This window comes from Populus euphratica, unplaced genomic scaffold, assembly GCF_000495115.2.
Source record: "Populus euphratica unplaced genomic scaffold, PopEup_1.0 scaffold2702.1, whole genome shotgun sequence".
NCBI classification, from domain to species: domain Eukaryota; kingdom Viridiplantae; phylum Streptophyta; class Magnoliopsida; order Malpighiales; family Salicaceae; genus Populus; species Populus euphratica.
This window is the reverse complement of record NW_011502527.1, coordinates 7,633-19,356: the sequence shown is the minus strand read 5'-3', so window position 1 is coordinate 19,356 and position 11,724 is coordinate 7,633. Positions and strand designations below refer to the sequence as shown.

Sequence of the window (11,724 nt, the reverse complement as noted above, 5' to 3'; positions counted from 1 at the left end):
TTAAGGTAGCCCAGTCCAACATTATAAAGGCGAAGGCCACAATAAATAAACCCATATTTTCTGAAACTAAGGCAGCCCAAACACGGACTTTGAGAGTCCATTTAACACAGCATTGTCAGTGTGCCATCGTATGAGGGCATACTACTTTACAGAGCATGATAAACATATAGAGAGTTTTATTGATTCGATTGAGCAATACAAAAATGTTGATACAGTATATGAAATAAATATTCAATACATGGAATGTTGCTGGTGATTTTTTTTTATCCAGCAGGTGTAGTATGTGGTAAGGAATGGGAATCAAGCACAGGTTGTTTTTTCTTCTAACTGCAATACCAAAGGCTTCATCCATGTCTAGATTTTCTGGCACCATTCCCCTAGAGAGTTCTCATTCAATAAGGTAGAGAAAACTTGCTAGGGTAACCTCGACAGTGGCCACACTATATGGACATAACCTCCTTCCAGAACCAAAAGGGATATATTCGAAAAGATCATTTTCAAATTTACTCAACTCTTATTTTATTGTAGATTCATTGCTATCTTCTAATGTGTTTATCAACCGGTGAAGCAGATGTATTCAACAAGTACAAGGATGAAAAAGGCAACTTCAAGGAAAATTTTACAAAAGATGTGAAAGGGTTATTAAATTTGTATGAGGCTTCATACCTTAGTGCTCACGGAGAAATTATACTGGATGAAGCTCTTGTGTTTACTGAAACTCACCTCAAGTCCATGGTAGCTCGATCGGTTTCTCCTCTTGCTGACCAAGTAACTCATGCCTTAAATCGACCTCTACACTGTGGCATAGTAAAGTATGAACTATGGTATTCCATCTCTTTCTACGAGCAAGACGAGCTGCACATCGAACCTGTACTAAAGCCTCCAAAGTCGAATTTCAATATGCTGCAAAAGTTGTACCAGGAGGAGCTGAGAAATCTCTCCAAGTAATTATTATAAGCAAGATTATTAGAGGAGAATAAGAATTATTTAACCAGATAGAAAATATTAATTACATTTGTTCACTGTAGGTGGTGGAAAGAGTTGGACTTTACGACAAAGCTACCCTTCGCTCGAGACATATTGATCGAGTGTTACAATGTGGTGTTCGGCCTGTTTATCGAGCCACAGCACGCTCTTGCCCGACAGATACTAACCAAATCTACTATGCTTGTATCCATATTGGATGGCATATATGATGTACATGGTACTATTGAAGAACTTGAGCAGTTCACCAAAATGATTGAGAGGTATACTAGATTACATCCTGGTTCTGTAATTGCAACTCTAAACACAGATTTGGCGGCGTGATTAACTGATGTTGGGAAAACTCGGAACAATCGGATACCAATTTACCTGGATCAATTTAGCAAGATATAATTACAATTCACAAGTCCCAATTCTTTCCCTCTTTATGCAGTAAAACAGAATCAAATAATGATGAAAAATAATACAAATAATCACAAAATCAACACCAAGATTTTTAACGTGGAAAACCTGATGTGGGAAAAACCACGGGACCGTAGTCCACCTAAAAACTTCCACTATCAACAAATAATAGGTTCACAATCATTCTTCCTCAGATTCAACTAAGAGATACAACATATATATCATCAAGAACAACTTATTCTCGGATTACAACAAGATTAAAGGAGAATTATTTGAGAAAAACTCACAAAACTGATAGCCCTGTTTTCTGTCCAAACGGCCAGCTTCCACACCACCAATCTTCGATCCAGCCTTTCAGAATGAAGATCAACGTGTCTAGAAGCTTCTGTCAAAATCTCAGCCCGATCCAACGGTGAACGAGCTGGAAATCAAAGGAAGAACGAAGGTTGCTCTGCTGCCTCTTCTTCTCTTTTTCTCTCTTAATTTTCTTCTCCTCTCTTCTAATTTCAATCTTACACTACATTATCCGAACCACTTAATTTTAAAGTGGTCAGCTGCCTCTCTTCTCAATAAATATGGTGGTCCCACCATCACATGGTGTGGGACCATACACAACAAATCTCCCCCTCACACACCATGTGAGGAATTCGCTATACCGGCGATCAATATGTAAAATTCAATTTAGGAGGCTTTGACAAGCCTGCTTCCCTTCTACAGAACTCAAACTTCTCTCTCGGTAAAGGTTTGGTCATCATGTCAGACACGTTGTCATCAGTATGGATCTTCTTAACAACGAATGACTTCATCTCCATAGCATCCCGAATCCATTGATATCTAACCTCAATGTGCTTTGATCGAGAGTGAAAAGTAGGATGCTTACTGAGATGGATTGCACTTTGACTGTCACAGTGCAACACAAAGTTCTCTTGAACTAGGCCAAGTTCATGCAAGAACTTCTTCATCCATAACAACTCTTTGCCCCCTTCAGTAAGAGCAATATATTCGGCCTCTATAGTGGATAATGCAACACATTTTTGCAACCTTGATTGCCATGAGACTGCTCCCCCTACAAACTTCATCAAGTATCCTGATGTGAACTTTTTAGAATCAACATCACCAGCCATATTTGCTTCTGTGTATCCATCCAACACAGGTTTATCATTATCAAAACATAAGCTGAAACTAGAAGTACCTTTGAGATACCTGAGTATCCATTTCACTGCTGACCAGTGTTCTTTACCAGGATTAGAGAGGAATCGACTAACCACACCAACTGCATAAGCTATATCCGGCCTTGTGCAAACCATGGCATACATCAAGCTACCAACTGCGGATGTATAAGAAACCTTTTTCATCTCATCTTTTTCTTCATCACTTGAAGGACACTGCTTAGAACTTAGTTTAAAGTGGCTTGCAAGTGGAGAACAAACAGGTTTGGAGTTGCTCATGTTGAATCTCTCAAGTACCTTTTGAATATATCTCTCCTGAGATAGCCAAAGTTTTCCCTTCTTCCTGTCACGTGTGATCTTCTTACCAAGAATCTATTTTGCTGGTCCCAAGTCTTTCATTGCAAAAGACTTGCTCAACTCTTCCTTCAACATCTGAATCTTCTTAGCATCATGACCAACAATCAACATATCATCCACAGACAACAGGAGAATAATAAAGTTTCCATCTAGAAACCTTTTCATAAATACACAATGATCAGAAGTGGTCTTGTCATAACCATGATCCACCATGAAAGAATCAAACTTCTTGTACCATTGTCTTGGAGCTTGCTTTAACCCATATAAGCTTTTTTTCAACTTACAAACTAGCTGCTCTTTACCTTTTGCTTCAAACCCTTCAAGCTGCTCCATGTAGATCTCCTCATCCAAATCACCATGTAGAAAGGCAGTTTTCACATCAAGTTGTTCTACTTCAATATTCAAACTAGCAGCTAAGCCAAGCACAACTCGGATTGAAGACATCTTGACCACTAGTGAAAAGATTTCTTCAAAATCAATACCCTTCTTCTGACTGAAGCCTTTCACAACCAATCTTGCCTTGTACCTTGGCTGTGAGCAATGTTCATCAATTTTCAGCCTGAACACCCATTTGTTCTTGAGTGCTCTCTTACCTTTAGGAAGCTTCACTAACTCAAAGGTATGGTTTTCATGCAAGGATTTCATCTCTTCTTGCATTGCTTTCAACCACTCATTTTTCTTCTCATATGACATAGCTTCATCAAAACATTCTGGCTCTCCCCCATCAGTGACCAACACATACTCATGAGGAGAATATCTGGTGGAAGGTTGGCGAGGTCTAGTTGACCTTCTTAATTGTGGCTCATCTGGAGCTTCCTGCATAACCTGTTCAGGAATAACATCAACATCATTATTAGCTGCTTCAGGATCACCAACTAATGGCTCAATAAGAGAACCACCATTATCATCATTTTGCAAGTCTCTCCCATGATTAGCAGGCATCAAAGGTAACTGTGGAGTTGAATTAGTTGGAATAAAAACAATAGACTTTGTTTTCTCTTTCTGTTCAAAGTCTTCAATGGTTTGATCTTCAAAGAAGATAACATCTCTGCTTCTTACAATTTTCTTCTCCTTTGGATCCCACAACCTATAACCAAACTCATCATCTTCAGAGCCTAAGAAAATGCACTATTTTGTCTTACTGTCAAGCTTAGACCTTTCATCTCTAGGAACATGTACAAATGCCCTGCATCCAAACACTCTTAAGTGTGCATAAGAGACATCTTTTCCTTTCCAAACTCTATCTGGAACATCAAATTCAAGAGGAACTGATGGAGAAAGGTTGATCATGGCAACTGCAGTCTTCATTGCCTCACCCCAAAAGGACTTAGGTAGCTTTGCATGATAGAGCATACATCTAATTCTTTCAACAATGGTTCTGTTCATTCTCTCAGCCACTCCATTCTACTGTGGAGTTTTAGGAACTGTCTTCTCCAACTTGATACCATGTTCCCTGCAGTACTTCTCAAAAGGACCCTTGTATTCACCACCATTGTCAGCTCGAACACATTTGAGTTTTCTATCAGTTTTTCTTTCAACTCTGGCATGGAAATCCTTAAAGACATCAAGCACCTGATCTTTGGATTTCAAACAAGTGGCCCAAATTTTCCTGGAGTGATCATCAATAAAACTAACAAAGTACAATGCACCTTTAAGAGACTTGTCAATCATAGAGCAAACATCAGTATGAACTAAATCAAGTACATGTGATCTTCTATATGAAGGTGATCTTTGAAATGCAACTCTGTGTTATTTGCCAACTAAACAATGAGTACATGTGTTCAAGTTCATACCTTTTAATGGAAGGTAGTTCTTCTTGGCAAGGATGTCAAGGCCTTTCTCACTTAAATGTCCAAGCTGCTTATGCCACATATCAGTAGAGCAATCTTCAATTGCATTCACCTCCCCTTTGATCACCTTGGCTTGTGACATGTAGAGACCCATTTTCTTCCTTTTAGCAACAATCAGGGAATTTCTGGAAAGCTTCCATTTACCATCTCCAAAGTAATTGTGATAGCCTTCTTCATCAAGAGTACCTGTAGAGATCAAGTGTAGGCGCATATCAGGCACATGCCTAACATCTTTGAGTAACAACTTGCACCCAGTATTGGTTTCCAACCAAATGTCTCCAATGCCCATAACACTAGCCATCCCTTGATTTCCCATACTAACTTGACCAAAGTCACCAGCAGTGTAGGATGTGTAAAAATCACGTCGGGGTGTAACATGGTAAGAAGCTGCTGAATCTGCAACCCAGGTGGTATCCTGACATGCAAGATTAACACAACCATCATCACAAACAATGGCAACATCACCATCAAATACAACTGCAGCTGTACCATTCTCTTCATTCTTGTCTTCATCTTTACCCTTTTTATCTCTTTTATACTTTCTGCAATCCTTTTGCATATTTAACCCATTCCATTTTGCATCATCCATATCATCAGGTTTTATTCCTTTACATTCAATCGGCAAAGCCAAATCATTACAATATAAGTGATCCTCCATCATTGTTTTCCATAGAAAATAATTTGAGGAAGTAAGCTTTATCATGCCCGAATCTTCCTTTTCCATTTTAACTACACAAGAAATTCAATCTACACAACCAGTGCTCTGATACCACTTTGTTGGGAAAACTCGGAACTACCGGACACCAATTTACCCGAATCAATTCAGCGGAATACAATTACAATTAACAAGTCCCAATTCTTTCCCTCTTTGTGCAGTAAAACAGAATCAAACAATGATGAAAAATAATGCAAATAATCACAAAATCAACACCAAGATTTTTAACATGGAAAACCCGATATGGAAAAAACCACGGGACCGTAGTCCACCTAAAAACTTCCACTATCAACAAATAATGGGTTCACAATCATTCTTCCTCAAATTCAACTAAGGGATACAACATATATATCATCAAGAATAACTTATTCTCGGATTACAACAAGATTAAAGGAGAATTATTTGAGAAAAACTCACAAAACTGATAGCCCCATTTTCTGTCAAAACAGCCATCTTCCATACCATCAATCTTCAATCCAACCGTTCAGAATGAAGATCAACATGTCTAGAAGTTTCTGTCAAAATCTCAGCCCGATCCAACGGTGAACGAGCTGAAAATTGAAGGAAGAACGCAGGTTGCTCTGCTACCTCTTTTTTTCTTTTTCTCTCTTAATTTTCTTCTCCTCTCTTCTAATTTCAATCTTACGCTACAGTACCCGAACCACTTAATTTTAAAGTGGTCAGCTGCTTCTCTTCTCAATAAATGTGGTGGTCCCACCATCACATGGTGTGAGACCATACACAATAATTGAGTGGTGATTAATGAACTTATTTCAGATGGGATAAAGCATGGAAGATTTCCCTGATTAATGAACTTATTGCGTGTCTTACGCGAAAGAAGCGGTAAATTTGATTCCTTTGTTAACTTAATCGGCATATTTTACTTCATTGGTTCTAACTGTAGTTCATTGGCATCACAAGAAAAGAATCAAGCTAGGTCCTACAATATCATGGAAGCAAGATGTTTTAACGAAGCTCATGTGCCAACATTAGAAGAATACAGGCAAAATGGGGTGTCTAGCTCTACTTACCCTTTGATCACAGTATCATCCTTGTGTGGGATGGGCAAAATCGCTTCAAAGGAGGTGTTCGATTGGTTGTTCACTCATCCTAAAATTCTGGCATCTACATCTGATCTATTCAGGCTCATCGACGATGTGGCATCTCATGAGGTTGGAAACAAACTTGAAAAACTTGTCCAAATTGTAAAACGGACTAAACTCCTATCTAACTTGTGCAACATTCGTTTCTACATTGCAGTTTGAACAAGAAAGAGGCCATGTTGCTTCATCTGTTGAATGCTGTATGAAGCAGCATGGAGTATCGAAGCAAGATGCACATGATGAGTTAACAAAACTTGTCGAGAGTGACTGGAAAGGCATAAATGAGGAACCTCTTGGTGTCCCCAAGAAGGACGTTCTCCAAGTTTTTCTTAATTTTGGTCGCGCGGCCGATGTCTTCTAAAGTGATTACGATGCTTTTACAGAGTCTAGAACCATGGCAAAAGATATGCTGGCTGCTTTGCTCATCAATCCAATGCCCATTGAATAATTCCTTCTGTGGTTCTGTTGCTTCACAATGAATTGTACAATAGACAAGGATAAGAAAATGTAAGTTGTCTTTGTGTTGCGTATGTAACTTCGATCTATCTATCTGTATGGCTCTTTAGAGCCCGGAATTTCTGTTTTGTGTGATTTTGACTGAATGCAATTCCTTCCCCTATCCATTACAAAATTATCTGAGATCAAAATTTTTTTATCAGTCATTGTAATAACCACTCTATATAATCTATGGCGAGGATAACACATGCAGATAATATATATATATACACACACAACGATCTTACAAGATTTGACTATGTTTACGTAAGAGAAAGAGAGAGAATTTACTATAATGGAAACCAATACAGTTTTGGTGAAGGCTTACATGTGCTTGATCCTTACAGCACACAATAAATTGCTATTTCTAGCACAAAAGAGCCTTTAAGTGCATATAGGATCATATATAGAGAAATATATCATAATTAGTTATAATCTTTATCGCATCTGATTTTTATAAATTAAAAAAAAAAAGTCCATAAGGACCGATTCTTCTTCTTCTTCTTTTTTTTGTCTTAAACCCCTTGAATTAGCTGTAGTTGGACATATCAGCAAACTCCAACAACTTACGCCGATATAAGCTAAGCGAAGAACCTCGCTTTTGTTGTGTACATTTATACACTTGGTTTTTTTTTTTTTTTTTTTAAAACAAATTTCTATGAACACAAGCCATTTTTTGCCTTATAATTTACCCTAATACATCAACTAACATGGAAATAAGAGGGTGGTTGAGAAAAAAATAATTAAAAGGAGACGTTTTTTAAAATGAAAAGGGTAACTACATTATTCAAAAAGTCACCTTTTTATATGAATATGTTTATAAGTGTGAGGTTGCATTAACTGGCTAGTTAACAACTAATTTAATAACATTTCATTATTTATACGTGGTAAAACTCTTTCTAAAAATTTTATAAGTCATAAAGTAACTTCTACAGCTTTATTGGTATGCTATTATTCTAACTCTATCCATATTATTTTAAATTGAGTTATCGTAATTCATTTGGACTACTAATCCCATTTAGATTTGAAATATGAGCATGTCATTCTCTCATTTTCTATATAGATTTTGCTCAAGCTACGTATATTTATTTTTTAAAATAAATATGCGCATATCCATGACACATAAATTTTGTTGAGGCTTTTGAGTCATTAGCTTAATTTAGGATACAAAAGGATTTTTGTTTTTTTAACTATAAATATAGATGTCTAGACTAGTTTAATTTAAGTATATTTTAACTAATTTTTTAAAATTTTAAAATTAATAATTTAATAAGCTTATAATAACTATAAAATTTATGATACTTAAATTTATGAGGTATTTATAACATCATGAAAACAAACTCAGAACTTAACAAGTTAATAAAAATATATTTTTATTAGCACATGCAGGTGACTTAAGTGATTTTTGAGACTTTTCAAAAATTAATATATTTTTTAAAGTTATTTAGATATAGTAATATTAAAATTAAATTTAAAAAAAAAATATTATTTTAATAATTAAAAAAACATTTTAAAAAAATAATATTTACCAGTATTTCAAACACCCTCTTTTAAATTCCGAGTTCCTACAGTGGTCACAAGTCAAAACAAAGAAATAAATGTGCCGTTTTAAAGGAATAAGATTCATGCCACTTGTTTACCAAATACTGTGATATTTTTTCTTGCCTAATGGGTAATCAGTCCTTAACGAAGAATTCGGTATGAGGGCGAAAGAGATATTTTTCTCGGAGTAATCGCTGAAAAGTCCTCGACAAAGAACTCAGTATTGGGACTCAAGAATTGAGTTTTCCTGATGAGACAAATGAAACAAAAGAAGTAGACTTCTTCGATGCCCCTTTTTCTCGTTCTCCATCACGTTTTTTTCCTGGATTTTCTTCATATACACTAGTTTTATTATCGACGCTATCTTGCATGATGAATAATTTTTTTTTTAATATAAAAAAATAGTAATATTGTTAACGTTTTTTTTTACTATTAAAAAAATTAATTGCAAATTAAAAAATTTATACATGTATTAAATACAATAAATTTAAATTTTATGCATCAATAAATAATGAAGAATTTGTTGATTTTAACTATATATAAAATTAAACATCTAAAATAAAGATTTTTCTGTTTAGAATAAAAAAGATATTGAATATTTATTTTAGTTTCTAATATTTTAATTAGTTTGAATTAATAATATTTTTTTAACCAATCAAGAATTAACTCAATGTTAAAACCTGTTCTTAACATGACGAGAGCTTTATATAAAGTTTATTAGAGAATAATATAAATTATATCTTGAGATCTTATCTAATAATTTAAAATTTTTTATTGAATTGGTTTTTTGATATGGTATCGAAGCCTTAATCTCAAACAGTCAGGAGTTCGAATCTCACCATCCCTATTTATGTGATAAAAATTAAGCACAAGGTACTGTGAACTTATTTAAATTTTAAATTTAAAGGACTTTCACTTGAAGGGATATATTAGAAAATAATATAAATCATATCTTTGGATCTCACCTAACAGTTTAATCTATTGAGTTAAAATGATTTTTTTTTAAAATTAACCAAAATGAAACATCAAAATAAATCTCAAGTAAACTTAACATGCAAGAATTAAATTAAAAATAAAAAAATTCTTAAAAAAATACATTATGATTAACTATATTGCCACCGGCAATTAATTATATGTTATTTATATATTGTATTTTCATTATTTTTTTTAATATTTCACCCATGTCACATTGCATACATGTTTATGATTTTGATGATGTCTTGAAAATCTAAGTAAGTTGAATAATTAGTTAATCAATTAATTTTATTAATTTCATTAATTTTTCCCGATCAAAATAATTGATAACTTATACTTAGTGTTTTGGTAAGCTAATATGGCTTATAATTAATACCTATAAAAAATTCGAACCTCTTGGTGTCCCCAAGAAGGACGTTCTCCAAGTTTTTCTTAATTTTGGTCGCGCGGCCGATGTCTTCTACAGTGATTACGATGCTTTTACAGAATCTAGAACCATGGCAAAAGATATGCTGTCTGCTTTGCTCATCAATCCAATGCCCATTGAATAATTCCTTCTGTGGTTCTGTTGCTTCACAATGAATTGTACAATAGACAAGGATAAGAAAATGCAAGTTGTCTTTGTGTTGCGTACGTGTCACTTCGATCTATCTCTTTGTATGGCTCTTTAGAGCCCGGAATTTCTGTTTTGTGTGATTTTGACTGAATGCCATTCCTTCCCATATCCATTACAAAATTATCTGAGATCAAAAAATTTCCATGGATATTTGGGAAACCTCTGAATTTTTATCATTCATTGTAATAACCACTTTATATAATCTATGGCGAGGATAACACAAGCAGATATAAAAAAAATATCGTAATAAATAAATACACAACGATCTTACAACATTTGACTATGTTTACGTAAGAGAAAGAGTGAGAATTTACTCTAATAGAAACCAAGACAGTTTTGGTGAAGGCTTACATATGCTCGATCCTTACAGCAGACAGTAAATTGCTATTTCTAGCACAAAAGAGCATTCAAGTGCATATGGCTAGGATCATATATAAAGAAATATATCTGAATATATTAATTAAAAGGAGTCGTTTTTTTAAAATGAAAATGGTAACTACATTATTCAAAAAGTCACCTTTTTATATGCATATTTTTATAAGTGTGAGGTTGCATCAACTGGCTAGTTAACAACTAATTTAGTAACATTTCTTTATTTATACGTGGTAAAACTAGTTCTAAGAATTTTATAAGTCATAAATTAACTTCTACAGCTTTATTGGTATGTTATTATTCTAACTCTACCCATATTATTTTAAATTGAGTTATCGTAATTCATTTGGACTACTAATCCCATTTAGATTTGAAATATGAGCATGTCATTCTTTCATTTTCTATATAGATTTTGCTCAAGCTACGTATATTTATTTTTTAAAATAAATATGCGCATATCCATGATACATAAATTTTGTTGATAAAGCTACTAGCCATATCGGCTAATTAAGACACAGGCTTTTGAGTCATTAACTTAATTTAGGACAAAAAGGGTTTTTTTTTTTTAACTATAGATATAGATATATAAATTAGTTGATGTATATTTTAACTAATTTTTTAAAGTTTTAAATTAATAATCAGATAAATCTGTAATAACTATAAAATTTATGATATTTAAATTTATAACCTCATGAAAACAAACTCAAGAATTAACAAGTTAATAAAAATATATTTTCATTGGCACATGTAGGTGACTTAAGTGATTTTTAGGACTTTTCAAAAATTAATATATTTTTTAAATAGTAGATTAATATAATATATCTTATAATTTCTTAAATTGAAATTTATAGTAGATTTATAACACTATATATTTTCATAATAGTTATATATATATATATTATAATTTCTTAAATTGAAATTTAATATTTTAAAATAAAATACATGATTTTTTATTTCTCACATGGCATAAAATTACTCGATGAATTTATATCATACGTTTTTGTTTTTATTTTTTATACCGTTGATTTTATTTCTTATTTTTATCTTTTTTAACACCATCACTAGATTTTGAGAGTGATTATAACATCCCAAATAGTTTCATGGAAAAATCTATAAAAGGAGTGGGTATGCATCGTACTAAGAG

The 11,724-nt window shown here is 33.7% G+C and overlaps 1 pseudogene; it reads left to right on the top strand.

Annotated features, from left to right (window-relative positions):
• The first annotated feature begins 242 nt into the window (after positions 1-242).
• Positions 243-7,028, top strand: LOC105119254 (probable terpene synthase 3; annotated as a pseudogene).
• Positions 7,029-11,724: the final 4,696 nt, after the last annotated feature.